Raw genomic sequence first — 15,968 nt, forward strand, 5'->3', positions numbered from 1 at the left:
GAAAGGAAATACCCATGGCAAATAGTTTTTATCAGTTGCAGAATTTCACAGAGCAATATTGCTGGGAGAGAAAAGGCACCACCTGAGGGAGGCACTCTCCACAAAACTACCTAGGGCAGGAGCCGGGTTGCCCCCAGGCACTAGGCGTGTCAGGCCTCAGCATTGTAAGGAGAGTTCACTGAAGTCCCTGAGTGAAGTTTTCTCCGCTGTCCTATGTCTACGTTCCTAAAATTTACTCTGTGGTTTCTGATGATCCTGGGTTATGAAAGGCCACTATTCATCGTTCTCCTTATACTCGTGCGCCTCCATCGACCTTAAAAGAAAGGGAGATTCATTCCCCTGCACCTCCACCAAAAAAAAAAAAGAAAATAAAGGGAGGACACGCAACTGCTGGCAGGTAAATTCAGCAAACTTTGTCTCAACCCAAAAGAGACAGCTCTGTGGTGACCCGTCTTCCACGGTAAAACATTTCCTAGCCAATAAGGAATCTTCCCATCGCAATGACAATATGAGAGAATTGCCACCGATGGATTTGCCGCTGTGCCTACAAACATCATCTTGAGGCCATACAGTAGTGAAGCACGGGAACCCAGGCACTTCACCCTTTACGCTAGACCAGTGAAACTCAGAGAAGCACTATTGACTTTTGAGACATGACGTTGCTGGAAGCATCAGTGTACAGAGGCATGGGAACCTCGAAGGAGCTTCTTCGTGTGAATAAAACGCAGGCTGAACTTCATGGCAGGTTCCAGATTCTCAGGAATTCCACGGGCTGTATTGCTCAGAGGTAGAACCCAATGCTTAGGGCACATTTGAACTGAAAAATCTTGCTGGACTCACGGCTTTCCCAAAGACCCAAGGTTCTCAAAGAGCGAGGGTAAGTTTGACGGAAAAACAAACTGCCGGTGGCGCCTTTTTGCCTTGAAACCGGCAAGGAGCAAGATTTTCCTTAAACCATGAATCTCAGAAACATTGTGATCGTGAAGGAAAACCAGGGAGAGCAGATGTACTTCCAATAATCCTACACTTCAATGAAACCTCAAACCTAAATCCTATATTAAAACCAACCCTAATCCTAGCCCTAACCTAGGTCAAAACCTAGCCCTAGGTCTAAACCTAAAAAGAGGTGTAACCCTAAGCCTAGGTGTAATTCTGTAGACTCCTAACCTTAAACTGAACCCTAACCTAAGGCTCAGCCTAAACCAAGCCCTAACCCTAACCATATGTCTACCCTAAGGCTAAGCCTAATCCTAACCCCAAATCTGATGTGAACATGCAGCTCCCCCTACAACTAACCTTACTCCTAACCGTCACCCTTCGCCTGAACCTAACTTAACTCTATCCATCACCTTCAATCCAAGCCTCCATATCACCTTTATTGTAATCCAATCCCTTAAACTAGACAGAGAGCTAAACTTATCCACAACCAAAACGGATGTAACACACAAGCCGCAAGCCTGACCCCAACTCTTAACCTCACACACTTTCTAACCCTCACACAAATATTAACCCCAACCCAAACCTAAAGAGTCAAGTTCACCATAAGCCTAAATGAGACAATAGGTTCATTCATCCTTAAGCACTAAACCCTACTCTTACCTTCAACCTCACACTCACCCTACATTTGATCCATAACCTTACCATAAACCGAATACTCACGCAGCAGTAACTCTAACCTGAACTCTAACAATGTCTCTAAAAATGGCCACATGCTTGTACCTATGCCCATCTAAAGTTAAGGCTATACCGAAATCTTCTGTCCCACTATTTTGCAGCATTTAAAGAAGTACACTGGGAAAGATTTTTCTGCAAGGAAGAAACTGCAGGCGGCGTGGCTGAACTGAGAATACAATGCTGCACGAGCTCTTTGCCCTCAGATGTGGAAGTGTCAACAGTTGGCACTATAAAGAAACGGGAGTTTAATAAGTGATCATCAACCCCTGTGAATTCCCTTTGTTCTAGACGCCTGAAATAAAGAGTTGTCCGGAGTCACATAAACCTCCACCGGGTGGTCTTAACGTGGCGCGGGAACATGCAGGTATAAGAGAATTCCGAAGAAAGCTGAACATCCACAATTGAATGGCCATTGCTAGAAATGAAGTTGCAGCCGGATCGGACTGGGAAACTTAAGCTTCCATTAGACAATGAAGATGTTAGAATCTGGTAGGTTCACAATTCACGGTTTCTTTAGATCCATGAAATTCCTTGTTGAATTTTAGTCAGAAAATGAAAACTCCGGAGCCTCTGTTCAGCAAGCCCGGGTGTAGCTCCCATAGGCACACTGGTGCTCCTCTAGAATTTGGATAAAAATCTTTTTCAGGAGAATAAGGAACCTAGATCAAGCCAGGTGGGTTTTGACAAAAGAATTGCTGCCTGTGCCAGGTATACTGACAAGCACCCAGCTGTGCCAGTCCAGCATGTATTCAGCACAGGAATCTGCATCCATTGAGCCAAGACAAAGGAAAGCTCAGGGAGGCAGCACCCGTGTAGAAAAGCATTTGTACTTCAAAGAGGAGGCCAATGAGGTGAAAGGAAATACCCATGGCAAATAGTTTTTATCAGTTGCAGAATTTCACAGAGCAATATTGCTGGGAGAGAAAAGGCACCACCTGAGGGAGGCACTCTCCACAAAACTACCTAGGGCAGGAGCCAGGTTGCCCCCAGGCACTAGGCTTGTCAGGCCTCAGCATTGTAAGGAGAGTTCACTGAAGTCCCTGAGTGAAGTTTTCTCCGCTGTCCTATGTCTACGTTCCTAAAATTTACTCTGTGGTTTCTGATGATCCTGGGTTATGAAAGGCCACTATTCATCGTTCTCCTTACACTCGTGCGCCTCCATCGACCTTAAAAGAAAGGGAGATTCATTCCCCTGCACCTCCACCAAAAAAAAAAAAAAAAGAAAGGGAGGACACGCAACTGCTGGCAGGTAAATTCAGCAAACTTTGTCTCAACCCAAAAGAGACAGCTCTGTGGTGACCCGTCTTCCATGGTAAAACATTTCCTAGCCAATAAGGAATCTTCCCATCGCAATGACAATATGAGAGAATTGCCACCGATGGATTTGCCGCTGTGCCTACAAACATCATCTTGAGGCCATACAGTAGTGAAGCACGGGAACCCAGGCACTTCACCCTTTACGCTAGACCAGTGAAACTCAGAGAAGCACTATTGACTTTTGAGACATGACGTTGCTGGAAGCATCAGTGTACAGAGGCATGGGAACCTCGAAGGAGCTTCTTCGTGTGAATAAAACGCAGGCTGAACTTCATGGCAGGTTCCAGATTCTCAGGAATTCCACGGGCTGTATTGCTCAGAGGTAGAACCCAATGCTTAGGGCACATTTGAACTGAAAAATCTTGCTGGACTCACGGCTTTCCCAAAGACCCAAGGTTCTCAAAGAGCGAGGGTAAGTTTGACGGAAAAACAAACTGCCGGTGGCGCCTTTTTGCCTTGAAACCGGCAAGGAGCAAGATTTTCCTTAAACCATGACTCTCAGAAACATTGTGATCGTGAAGGAAAACCAGGGAGAGCAGATGTACTTCCAATAATCCTACACTTCAATGAAACCTCAAACCTAAATCCTATATTAAAACCAACCCTAATCCTAGCCCTAACCTAGGTCAAAACCTAGCCCTAGGTCTAAACCTAAAAAGAGGTGTAACCCTAAGCCTAGGTGTAATTCTGTAGACTCCTAACCTTAAACTGAACCCTAACCTAAGGCTCAGCCTAAACCAAGCCCTAACCCTAACCATATGTCTACCCTAAGGCTAAGCCTAATCCTAACCCCAAATCTGATGTGAACATGCAGCTCCCCCTACAACTAACCTTACTCCTAACCGTCACCCTTCGCCTGACCCTAACTTAACTCTATCCATCACCTTCAATCCAAGCCTCCATATCACCTTTATTGTAATCCAATCCCTTAAACTAGACAGAGAGCTAAACTTATCCACAACCAAAACGGATGTAACACACAAGCCGCAAGCCTGACCCCAACTCTTAACCTCACACACTTTCTAACCCTCACACAAATATTAACCCCAACCCATACCTAAAGAGTCAAGTTCACCATAAGCCTAAATGAGACAATAGGTTCATTCATCCTTAAGCACTAAACCCTACTCTTACCTTCAACCTCACACTCACCCTACATTTGATCCATAACCTTACCATAAACCGAATACTCACGCAGCAGTAACTCTAACCTGAACTCTAACAATGTCTCTAAAAATGGCCACATGCTTGTACCTATGCCCATCTAAAGTTAAGGCTATACCGAAATCTTCTGTCCCACTATTTTGCAGCATTTAAAGAAGTACACTGGGAAAGATTTTTCTGCAAGGAAGAAACTGCAGGCGGCGTGGCTGAACTGAGAATACAATGCTGCACGAGCTCTTTGCCCTCAGATGTGGAAGTGTCAACAGTTGGCACTATAAAGAAACGGGAGTTTAATAAGTGATCATCAACCCCTGTGAATTCCCTTTGTTCTAGACGCCTGAAATAAAGAGTTGTCCTGAGTCACATAAACCTCCACCGGGTGGTCTTAACTTGGCGCGGGAACATGCAGGTATAAGAGAATTCCGAAAAAGCTGAACATCCACAATTGAATGGCCATTGCTAGAAATGAAGTTGCAGCCGGATCGGACTGGGAAACTTAAGCTTCCATTAGACAATGAAGATGTTAGAATCTGGTAGGTCCACAATTCACGGTTTCTTTAGATCCATGAAATTCCTTGTTGAATTTTAGTCAGAAAATGAAAACTCCGGAGCCTCTGTTCAGCAAGCCCGGGTGTAGCTCCCATAGGCACACTGGTGCTCCTCTAGAATTTGGATAAAAATCTTTTTCAGGAGAATAAGGAACCTTGATCAAGCCAGGTGGGTTTTGACAAAAGAATTGCTGCCTGTGCCAGGTATACTGACAAGCACCCAGCTGTGCCAGTCCAGCATGTATTCAGCACAGGAATCTGCATCCATTGAGCCAAGACAAAGGAAAGCTCAGGGAGGCAGCACCCGTGTAGAAAAGCATTTGTACTTCAAAGAGGAGGCCAATGAGGTGAAAGGAAATACCCATGGCAAATAGTTTTTATCAGTTGCAGAATTTCACAGAGCAATATTGCTGGGAGAGAAAAGGCACCACCTGAGGGAGGCACTCTCCACAAAACTACCTAGGGCAGGAGCCAGGTTGCCCCCAGGCACTAGGCGTGTGAGGCCTCAGCATTGTAAGGAGAGTTCACTGAAGTCCCTGAGTGAAGTTTTCTCCGCTGTCCTATGTCTACGTTCCTAAAATTTACTCTGTGGTTTCTGATGATCCTGGGTTATGAAAGGCCACTATTCATCGTTCTCCTTATACTCGTGCGCCTCCATCGACCTTAAAAGAAAGGGAGATTCATTCCCCTGCACCTCCACCAAAAAAAAAAAAGAAAATAAAGGGAGGACACGCAACTGCTGGCAGGTAAATTCAGCAAACTTTGTCTCAACCCAAAAGAGACAGCTCTGTGGTGACCCGTCTTCCACGGTAAAACATTTCCTAGCCAATAAGGAATCTTCCCATCGCAATGACAATATGAGAGAATTGCCACCGATGGATTTGCCGCTGTGCCTACAAACATCATCTTGAGGCCATACAGTAGTGAAGCACGGGAACCCAGGCGCTTCACCCTTTACGCTAGACCAGTGAAACTCAGAGAAGCACTATTGACTTTTGAGACATGACGTTGCTGGAAGCATCAGTGTACAGAGGCATGGGAACCTCGAAGGAGCTTCTTCGTGTGAATAAAACGCAGGCTGAACTTCATGGCAGGTTCCAGATTCTCAGGAATTCCACGGGCTGTATTGCTCAGAGGTAGAACCCAATGCTTAGGGCACATTTGAACTGAAAAATCTTGCTGGACTCACGGCTTTCCCAAAGACCCAAGGTTCTCAAAGAGCGAGGGTAAGTTTGACGGAAAAACAAACTGCCGGTGGCGCCTTTTTGCCTTGAAACCGGCAAGGAGCAAGATTTTCCTTAAACCATGAATCTCAGAAACATTGTGATCGTGAAGGAAAACCAGGGAGAGCAGATGTACTTCCAATAATCCTACACTTCAATGAAACCTCAAACCTAAATCCTATATTAAAACCAACCCTAATCCTAGCCCTAACCTAGGTCAAAACCTAGCCCTAGGTCTAAACCTAAAAAGAGGTGTAACCCTAAGCCTAGGTGTAATTCTGTAGACTCCTAACCTTAAACTGAACCCTAACCTAAGGCTCAGCCTAAACCAAGCCCTAACCCTAACCATATGTCTACCCTAAGGCTAAGCCTAATCCTAACCCCAAATCTGATGTGAACATGCAGCTCCCCCTACAACTAACCTTACTCCTAACCGTCACCCTTCGCCTGAACCTAACTTAACTCTATCCATCACCTTCAATCCAAGCCTCCATATCACCTTTATTGTAATCCAATCCCTTAAACTAGACAGAGAGCTAAACTTATCCACAACCAAAACGGATGTAACACACAAGCCGCAAGCCTGACCCCAACTCTTAACCTCACACACTTTCTAACCCTCACACAAATATTAACCCCAACCCATACCTAAAGAGTCAAGTTCACCATAAGCCTAAATGAGACAATAGGTTCATTCATCCTTAAGCACTAAACCCTACTCTTACCTTCAACCTCACACTCACCCTACATTTGATCCATAACCTTACCATAAACCGAATACTCACGCAGCAGTAACTCTAACCTGAACTCTAACAATGTCTCTAAAAATGGCCACATGCTTGTACCTATGCCCATCTAAAGTTAAGGCTATACCGAAATCTTCTGTCCCACTATTTTGCAGCATTTAAAGAAGTACACTGGGAAAGATTTTTCTGCAAGGAAGAAACTGCAGGCGGCGTGGCTGAACTGAGAATACAATGCTGCACGAGCTCTTTGCCCTCAGATGTGGAAGTGTCAACAGTTGGCACTATAAAGAAACGGGAGTTTAATAAGTGATCATCAACCCCTGTGAATTCCCTTTGTTCTAGACGCCTGAAATAAAGAGTTGTCCTGAGTCACATAAACCTCCACCGGGTGGTCTTAACGTGGCGCGGGAACATGCAGGTATAAGAGAATTCCGAAGAAAGCTGAACATCCACAATTGAATGGCCATTGCTAGAAATGAAGTTGCAGCCGGATCGGACTGGGAAACTTAAGCTTCCATTAGACAATGAAGATGTTAGAATCTGGTAGGTCCACAATTCACGGTTTCTTTAGATCCATGAAATTCCTTGTTGAATTTTAGTCAGAAAATGAAAACTCCGGAGCCTCTGTTCAGCAAGTCCGGGTGTAGCTCCCATAGGCACACTGGTGCTCCTCTAGAATTTGGATAAAAATCTTTTTCAGGAGAATAAGGAACCTTGATCAAGCCAGGTGGGTTTTGACAAAAGAATTGCTGCCTGTGCCAGGTATACTGACAAGCACCCAGTTGTGCCAGTCCAGCATGTATTCAGCACAGGAATCTGCATCCATTGAGCCAAGACAAAGGAAAGCTCAGGGAGGCAGCACCCATGTAGAAAAGCATTTGTACTTCAAAGAGGAGGCCAATGAGGTGAAAGGAAATACCCATGGCAAATAGTTTTTATCAGTTGCAGAATTTCACAGAGCAATATTGCTGGGAGAGAAAAGGCACCACCTGAGGGAGGCACTCTCCACAAAACTACCTAGGGCAGGAGCCGGGTTGCCCCCAGGCACTAGGCGTGTCAGGCCTCAGCATTGTAAGGAGAGTTCACTGAAGTCCCTGAGTGAAGTTTTCTCTGCTGTCCTATGTCTACGTTCCTAAAATTTACTCTGTGGTTTCTGATGATCCTGGGTTATGAAAGGCCACTATTCATCGTTCTCCTTACACTCGTGCGCCTCCATCGACCTTAAAAGAAAGGGAGATTCATTCCCCTGCACCTCCACAAAAAAAAAAAAAAAAAGAAAGAAAGAAAGGGAGGACACGCAACTGCTGGCAGGTAAATTCAGCAAACTTTGTCTCAACCCAAAAGAGACAGCTCTGTGGTGACCCGTCTTCCATGGTAAAACATTTCCTAGCCAATAAGGAATCTTCCCATCGCAATGACAATATGAGAGAATTGCCACCGATGGATTTGCCGCTGTGCCTACAAACATCATCTTGAGGCCATACAGTAGTGAAGCACGGGAACCCAGGCACTTCACCCTTTACGCTAGACCAGTGAAACTCAGAGAAGCACTATTGACTTTTGAGACATGACGTTGCTGGAAGCATCAGTGTACAGAGGCATGGGAACCTCGAAGGAGCTTCTTCGTGTGAATAAAACGCAGGCTGAACTTCATGGCAGGTTCCAGATTCTCAGGAATTCCACGGGCTGTATTGCTCAGAGGTAGAACCCAATGCTTAGGGCACATTTGAACTGAAAAATCTTGCTGGACTCACGGCTTTCCCAAAGACCCAAGGTTCTCAAAGAGCGAGGGTAAGTTTGACGGAAAAACAAACTGCCGGTGGCGCCTTTTTGCCTTGATACCGGCAAGGAGCAAGATTTTCCTTAAACCATGAATCTCAGAAACATTGTGATCGTGAAGGAAAACCAGGGAGAGCAGATGTACTTCCAAGATTCCTACACTTAAATGAAACCTCAAACCTAAATCCTATATTAAAACCAACCCTAATCCTAGCCCTAACCTAGGTCAAAACCTAGCCCTAGGTCTAAACCTAAAAAGAGGTGTAACCCTAAGCCTAGGTGTAATTCTGTAGACTCCTAACCTTAAACTGAACCCTAACCTAAGGCTCAGCCTAAACCAAGCCCTAACCCTAACCATATGTCTACCCTAAGGCTAAGCCTAATCCTAACCCCAAATCTGATGTGAACATGCAGCTCCCCCTACAACTAACCTTACTCCTAACCGTCACCCTTCGCCTGAACCTAACTTAACTCTATCCATCACCTTCAATCCAAGCCTCCATATCACCTTTATTGTAATCCAATCCCTTAAACTAGACAGAGAGCTAAACTTATCCACAACCAAAACGGATGTAACACACAAGCCGCAAGCCTGACCCCAACTCTTAACCTCACACACTTTCTAACCCTCACACAAATATTAACCCCAACCCATACCTAAAGAGTCAAGTTCACCATAAGCCTAAATGAGACAATAGGTTCATTCATCCTTAAGCACTAAACCCTACTCTTACCTTCAACCTCACACTCACCCTACATTTGATCCATAACCTTACCATAAACCGAATACTCACGCAGCAGTAACTCTAACCTGAACTCTAACAATGTCTCTAAAAATGGCCACATGCTTGTACCTATGCCCATCTAAAGTTAAGGCTATACCGAAATCTTCTGTCCCACTATTTTGCAGCATTTAAAGAAGTACACTGGGAAAGATTTTTCTGCAAGGAAGAAACTGCAGGCGGCGTGGCTGAACTGAGAATACAATGCTGCACGAGCTCTTTGCCCTCAGATGTGGAAGTGTCAACAGTTGGCACTATAAAGAAACGGGAGTTTAATAAGTGATCATCAACCCCTGTGAATTCCCTTTGTTCTAGACGCCTGAAATAAAGAGTTGTCCGGAGTCACATAAACCTCCACCGGGTGGTCTTAACGTGGCGCGGGAACATGCAGGTATAAGAGAATTCCGAAGAAAGCTGAACATCCACAATTGAATGGCCATTGCTAGAAATGAAGTTGCAGCCGGATCGGACTGGGAAACTTAAGCTTCCATTAGACAATGAAGATGTTAGAATCTGGTAGGTCCACAATTCACGGTTTCTTTAGATCCATGAAATTCCTTGTTGAATTTTAGTCAGAAAATGAAAACTCCGGAGCCTCTGTTCAGCAAGTCCGGGTGTAGCTCCCATAGGCACACTGGTGCTCCTCTAGAATTTGGATAAAAATCTTTTTCAGGAGAATAAGGAACCTTGATCAAGCCAGGTGGGTTTTGACAAAAGAATTGCTGCCTTTGCCAGGTATACTGACAAGCACCCAGCTGTGCCAGTCCAGCATGTATTCAGCACAGGAATCTGCATCCATTGAGCCAAGACAAAGGAAAGCTCAGGGAGGCAGCACCCATGTAGAAAAGCATTTGTACTTCAAAGAGGAGGCCAATGAGGTGAAAGGAAATACCCATGGCAAATAGTTTTTATCAGTTGCAGAATTTCACAGAGCAATATTGCTGGGAGAGAAAAGGCACCACCTGAGGGAGGCACTCTCCACAAAACTACCTAGGGCAGGAGCCGGGTTGCCCCCAGGCACTAGGCGTGTCAGGCCTCAGCATTGTAAGGAGAGTTCACTGAAGTCCCTGAGTGAAGTTTTCTCCGCTGTCCTATGTCTACGTTCCTAAAATTTACTCTGTGGTTTCTGATGATCCTGGGTTATGAAAGGCCACTATTCATCGTTCTCCTTACACTCGTGCGCCTCCATCGACCTTAAAAGAAAGGGAGATTCATTCCCCTGCACCTCCACAAAAAAAAAAAAAAAAAAAGAAAGAAAGAAAGGGAGGACACGCAACTGCTGGCAGGTAAATTCAGCAAACTTTGTCTCAACCCAAAAGAGACAGCTCTGTGGTGACCCGTCTTCCATGGTAAAACATTTCCTAGCCAATAAGGAATCTTCCCATCGCAATGACAATATGAGAGAATTGCCACCGATGGATTTGCCGCTGTGCCTACAAACATCATCTTGAGGCCATACAGTAGTGAAGCACGGGAACCCAGGCACTTCACCCTTTACGCTAGACCAGTGAAACTCAGAGAAGCACTATTGACTTTTGAGACATGACGTTGCTGGAAGCATCAGTGTACAGAGGCATGGGAACCTCGAAGGAGCTTCTTCGTGTGAATAAAACGCAGGCTGAACTTCATGGCAGGTTCCAGATTCTCAGGAATTCCACGGGCTGTATTGCTCAGAGGTAGAACCCAATGCTTAGGGCACATTTGAACTGAAAAATCTTGCTGGACTCACGGCTTTCCCAAAGACCCAAGGTTCTCAAAGAGCGAGGGTAAGTTTGACGGAAAAACAAACTGCCGGTGGCGCCTTTTTGCCTTGAAACCGGCAAGGAGCAAGATTTTCCTTAAACCATGAATCTCAGAAACATTGTGATCGTGAAGGAAAACCAGGGAGAGCAGATGTACTTCCAATAATCCTACACTTCAATGAAACCTCAAACCTAAATCCTATATTAAAACCAACCCTAATCCTAGCCCTAACCTAGGTCAAAACCTAGCCCTAGGTCTAAACCTAAAAAGAGGTGTAACCCTAAGCCTAGGTGTAATTCTGTAGACTCCTAACCTTAAACTGAACCCTAACCTAAGGCTCAGCCTAAACCAAGCCCTAACCCTAACCATATGTCTACCCTAAGGCTAAGCCTAATCCTAACCCCAAATCTGATGTGAACATGCAGCTCCCCCTACAACTAACCTTACTCCTAACCGTCACCCTTCGCCTGAACCTAACTTAACTCTATGCATCACCTTCAATCCAAGCCTCCATATCACCTTTATTGTAATCCAATCCCTTAAACTAGACAGAGAGCTAAACTTATCCACAACCAAAACGGATGTAACACACAAGCCGCAAGCCTGACCCCAACTCTTAACCTCACACACTTTCTAACCCTCACACAAATATTAACCCCAACCCATACCTAAAGAGTCAAGTTCACCATAAGCCTAAATGAGACAATAGGTTCATTCATCCTTAAGCACTAAACCCTACTCTTACCTTCAACCTCACACTCACCCTACATTTGATCCATAACCTTACCATAAACCGAATACTCACGCAGCAGTAACTCTAACCTGAACTCTAACAATGTCTCTAAAAATGGCCACATGCTTGTACCTATGCCCATCTAAAGTTAAGGCTATACCGAAATCTTCTGTCCCACTATTTTGCAGCATTTAAAGAAGTACACTGGGAAAGATTTTTCTGCAAGGAAGAAACTGCAGGCGGCGTGGCTGAACTGAGAATACAATGCTGCACGAGCTCTTTGCCCTCAGATGTGGAAGTGTCAACAGTTGGCACTATAAAGAAACGGGAGTTTAATAAGTGATCATCAACCCCTGTGAATTCCCTTTGTTCTAGACGCCTGAAATAAAGAGTTGTCCTGAGTCACATAAACCTCCACCGGGTGGTCTTAACGTGGCGCGGGAACATGCAGGTATAAGAGAATTCCGAAGAAAGCTGAACATCCACAATTGAATGGCCATTGCTAGAAATGAAGTTGCAGCCGGATCGGACTGGGAAACTTAAGCTTCCATTAGACAATGAAGATGTTAGAATCTGGTAGGTCCACAATTCACGGTTTCTTTAGATCCATGAAATTCCTTGTTGAATTTTAGTCAGAAAATGAAAACTCCGGAGCCTCTGTTCAGCAAGCCCGGGTGTAGCTCCCATAGGCACACTGGTGCTCCTCTAGAATTTGGATAAAAATCTTTTTCAGGAGAATAAGGAACCTTGATCAAGCCAGGTGGGTTTTGACAAAAGAATTGCTGCCTGTGCCAGGTATACTGACAAGCACCCAGCTGTGCCAGTCCAGCATGTATTCAGCACAGGAATCTGCATCCATTGAGCCAAGACAAAGGAAAGCTCAGGGAGGCAGCACCCGTGTAGAAAAGCATTTGTACTTCAAAGAGGAGGCCAATGAGGTGAAAGGAAATACCCATGGCAAATAGTTTTTATCAGTTGCAGAATTTCACAGAGCAATATTGCTGGGAGAGAAAAGGCACCACCTGAGGGAGGCACTCTCCACAAAACTACCTAGGGCAGGAGCCGGGTTGCCCCCAGGCACTAGGCGTGTCAGGCCTCAGCATTGTAAGGAGAGTTCACTGAAGTCCCTGAGTGAAGTTTTCTCCGCTGTCCTATGTCTACGTTCCTAAAATTTACTCTGTGGTTTCTGATGATCCTGGGTTATGAAAGGCCACTATTCATCGTTCTCCTTATACTCGTGCGCCTCCATCGACCTTAAAAGAAAGGGAGATTCATTCCCCTGCACCTCCACCAAAAAAAAAAAAGAAAAGAAAGGGAGGACACGCAACTGCTGGCAGGTAAATTCAGCAAACTTTGTCTCAACCCAAAAGAGACAGCTCTGTGGTGACCCGTCTTCCACGGTAAAACATTTCCTAGCCAATAAGGAATCTTCCCATCGCAATGACAATATGAGAGAATTGCCACCGATGGATTTGCCGCTGTGCCTACAAACATCATCTTGAGGCCATACAGTAGTGAAGCACGGGAACCCAGGCGCTTCACCCTTTACGCTAGACCAGTGAAACTCAGAGAAGCACTATTGACTTTTGAGACATGACGTTGCTGGAAGCATCAGTGTACAGAGGCATGGGAACCTCGAAGGAGCTTCTTCGTGTGAATAAAACGCAGGCTGAACTTCATGGCAGGTTCCAGATTCTCAGGAATTCCACGGGCTGTATTGCTCAGAGGTAGAACCCAATGCTTAGGGCACATTTGAACTGAAAAATCTTGCTGGACTCACGGCTTTCCCAAAGACCCAAGGTTCTCAAAGAGCGAGGGTAAGTTTGACGGAAAAACAAACTGCCGGTGGCGCCTTTTTGCCTTGAAACCGGCAAGGAGCAAGATTTTCCTTAAACCATGAATCTCAGAAACATTGTGATCGTGAAGGAAAACCAGGGAGAGCAGATGTACTTCCAATAATCCTACACTTCAATGAAACCTCAAACCTAAATCCTATATTAAAACCAACCCTAATCCTAGCCCTAACCTAGGTCAAAACCTAGCCCTAGGTCTAAACCTAAAAAGAGGTGTAACCCTAAGCCTAGGTGTAATTCTGTAGACTCCTAACCTTAAACTGAACCCTAACCTAAGGCTCAGCCTAAACCAAGCCCTAACCCTAACCATATGTCTACCCTAAGGCTAAGCCTAATCCTAACCCCAAATCTGATGTGAACATGCAGCTCCCCCTACAACTAACCTTACTCCTAACCGTCACCCTTCGCCTGAACCTAACTTAACTCTATCCATCACCTTCAATCCAAGCCTCCATATCACCTTTATTGTAATCCAATCCCTTAAACTAGACAGAGAGCTAAACTTATCCACAACCAAAACGGATGTAACACACAAGCCGCAAGCCTGACCCCAACTCTTAACCTCACACACTTTCTAACCCTCACACAAATATTAACCCCAACCCATACCTAAAGAGTCAAGTTCACCATAAGCCTAAATGAGACAATAGGTTCATTCATCCTTAAGCACTAAACCCTACTCTTACCTTCAACCTCACACTCACCCTACATTTGATCCATAACCTTACCATAAACCGAATACTCACGCAGCAGTAACTCTAACCTGAACTCTAACAATGTCTCTAAAAATGGCCACATGCTTGTACCTATGCCCATCTAAAGTTAAGGCTATACCGAAATCTTCTGTCCCACTATTTTGCAGCATTTAAAGAAGTACACTGGGAAAGATTTTTCTGCAAGGAAGAAACTGCAGGCGGCGTGGCTGAACTGAGAATACAATGCTGCACGAGCTCTTTGCCCTCAGATGTGGAAGTGTCAACAGTTGGCACTATAAAGAAACGGGAGTTTAATAAGTGATCATCAACCCCTGTGAATTCCCTTTGTTCTAGACGCCTGAAATAAAGAGTTGTCCTGAGTCACATAAACCTCCACCGGGTGGTCTTAACGTGGCGCGGGAACATGCAGGTTTAAGAGAATACCGAAGAAAGCTGAACATCCACAATTGAATGGCCATTGCTAGAAATGAAGTTGCAGCCGGATCGGATTGGGAAACTTAAGCTTCCATTAGACAATGAAGATGTTAGAATCTGGTAGGTCCACAATTCACGGTTTCTTTAGATCCATGAAATTCCTTGTTGAATTTTCGTCAGAAAATGAAAACTCCGGAGCCTCTGTTCAGCAAGCCCGGGTGTAGCTCCCATAGGCACACTGGTGCTCCTCTAGAATTTGGATAAAAATCTTTTTCAGGAGAATAAGGAACCTTGATCAAGCCAGGTGGGTTTTGACAAAAGAATTGCTGCCTGTGCCAGGTATACTGACAAGCACCCAGTTGTGCCAGTCCAGCATGTATTCAGCACAGGAATCTGCATCCATTGAGCCAAGACAAAGGAAAGCTCAGGGAGGCAGCACCCGTGTAGAAAAGCATTTGTACTTCAAAGAGGAGGCCAATGAGGTGAAAGGAAATACCCATGGCAAATAGTTTTTATCAGTTGCAGAATTTCACAGAGCAATATTGCTGGGAGAGAAAAGGCACCACCTGAGGGAGGCACTCTCCACAAAACTACCTAGGGCAGGAGCCGGGTTGCCCCCAGGCACTAGGCGTGTCAGGCCTCAGCATTGTAAGGAGAGTTCACTGAAGTCCCTGAGTGAAGTTTTCTCTGCTGTCCTATGTCTACGTTCCTAAAATTTACTCTGTGGTTTCTGATGATCCTGGGTTATGAAAGGCCACTATTCATCGTTCTCCTTACACTCGTGCGCCTCCATCGACCTTAAAAGAAAGGGAGATTCATTCCCCTGCACCTCCACAAAAAAAAAAAAAAAAAAAGAAAGAAAGAAAGGGAGGACACGCAACTGCTGGCAGGTAAATTCAGCAAACTTTGTCTCAACCCAAAAGAGACAGCTCTGTGGTGACCCGTCTTCCACGGTAAAACATTTCCTAGCCAATAAGGAATCTTCCCATCGCAATGACAATATGAGAGAATTGCCACCGATGGATTTGCCGCTGTGCCTACAAACATCATCTTGAGGCCATACAGTAGTGAAGCACGGGAACCCAGGCACTTCACCCTTTACGCTAGACCAGTGAAACTCAGAGAAGCACTATTGACTTTTGAGACATGACGTTGCTGGAAGCATCAGTGTACAGAGGCATGGGAACCTCGAAGGAGCTTCTTCGTGTGAATAAAACGCAGGCTGAACTTCATGGCAGGTTCCAGATTCTCAGGAATTCCACGGGCTGTATTGCTC

This window comes from Tenrec ecaudatus, chromosome 14 (assembly GCF_050624435.1).
Source record: "Tenrec ecaudatus isolate mTenEca1 chromosome 14, mTenEca1.hap1, whole genome shotgun sequence".
In the NCBI taxonomy this organism is placed as follows: Eukaryota; Metazoa; Chordata; class Mammalia; order Afrosoricida; family Tenrecidae; genus Tenrec; species Tenrec ecaudatus.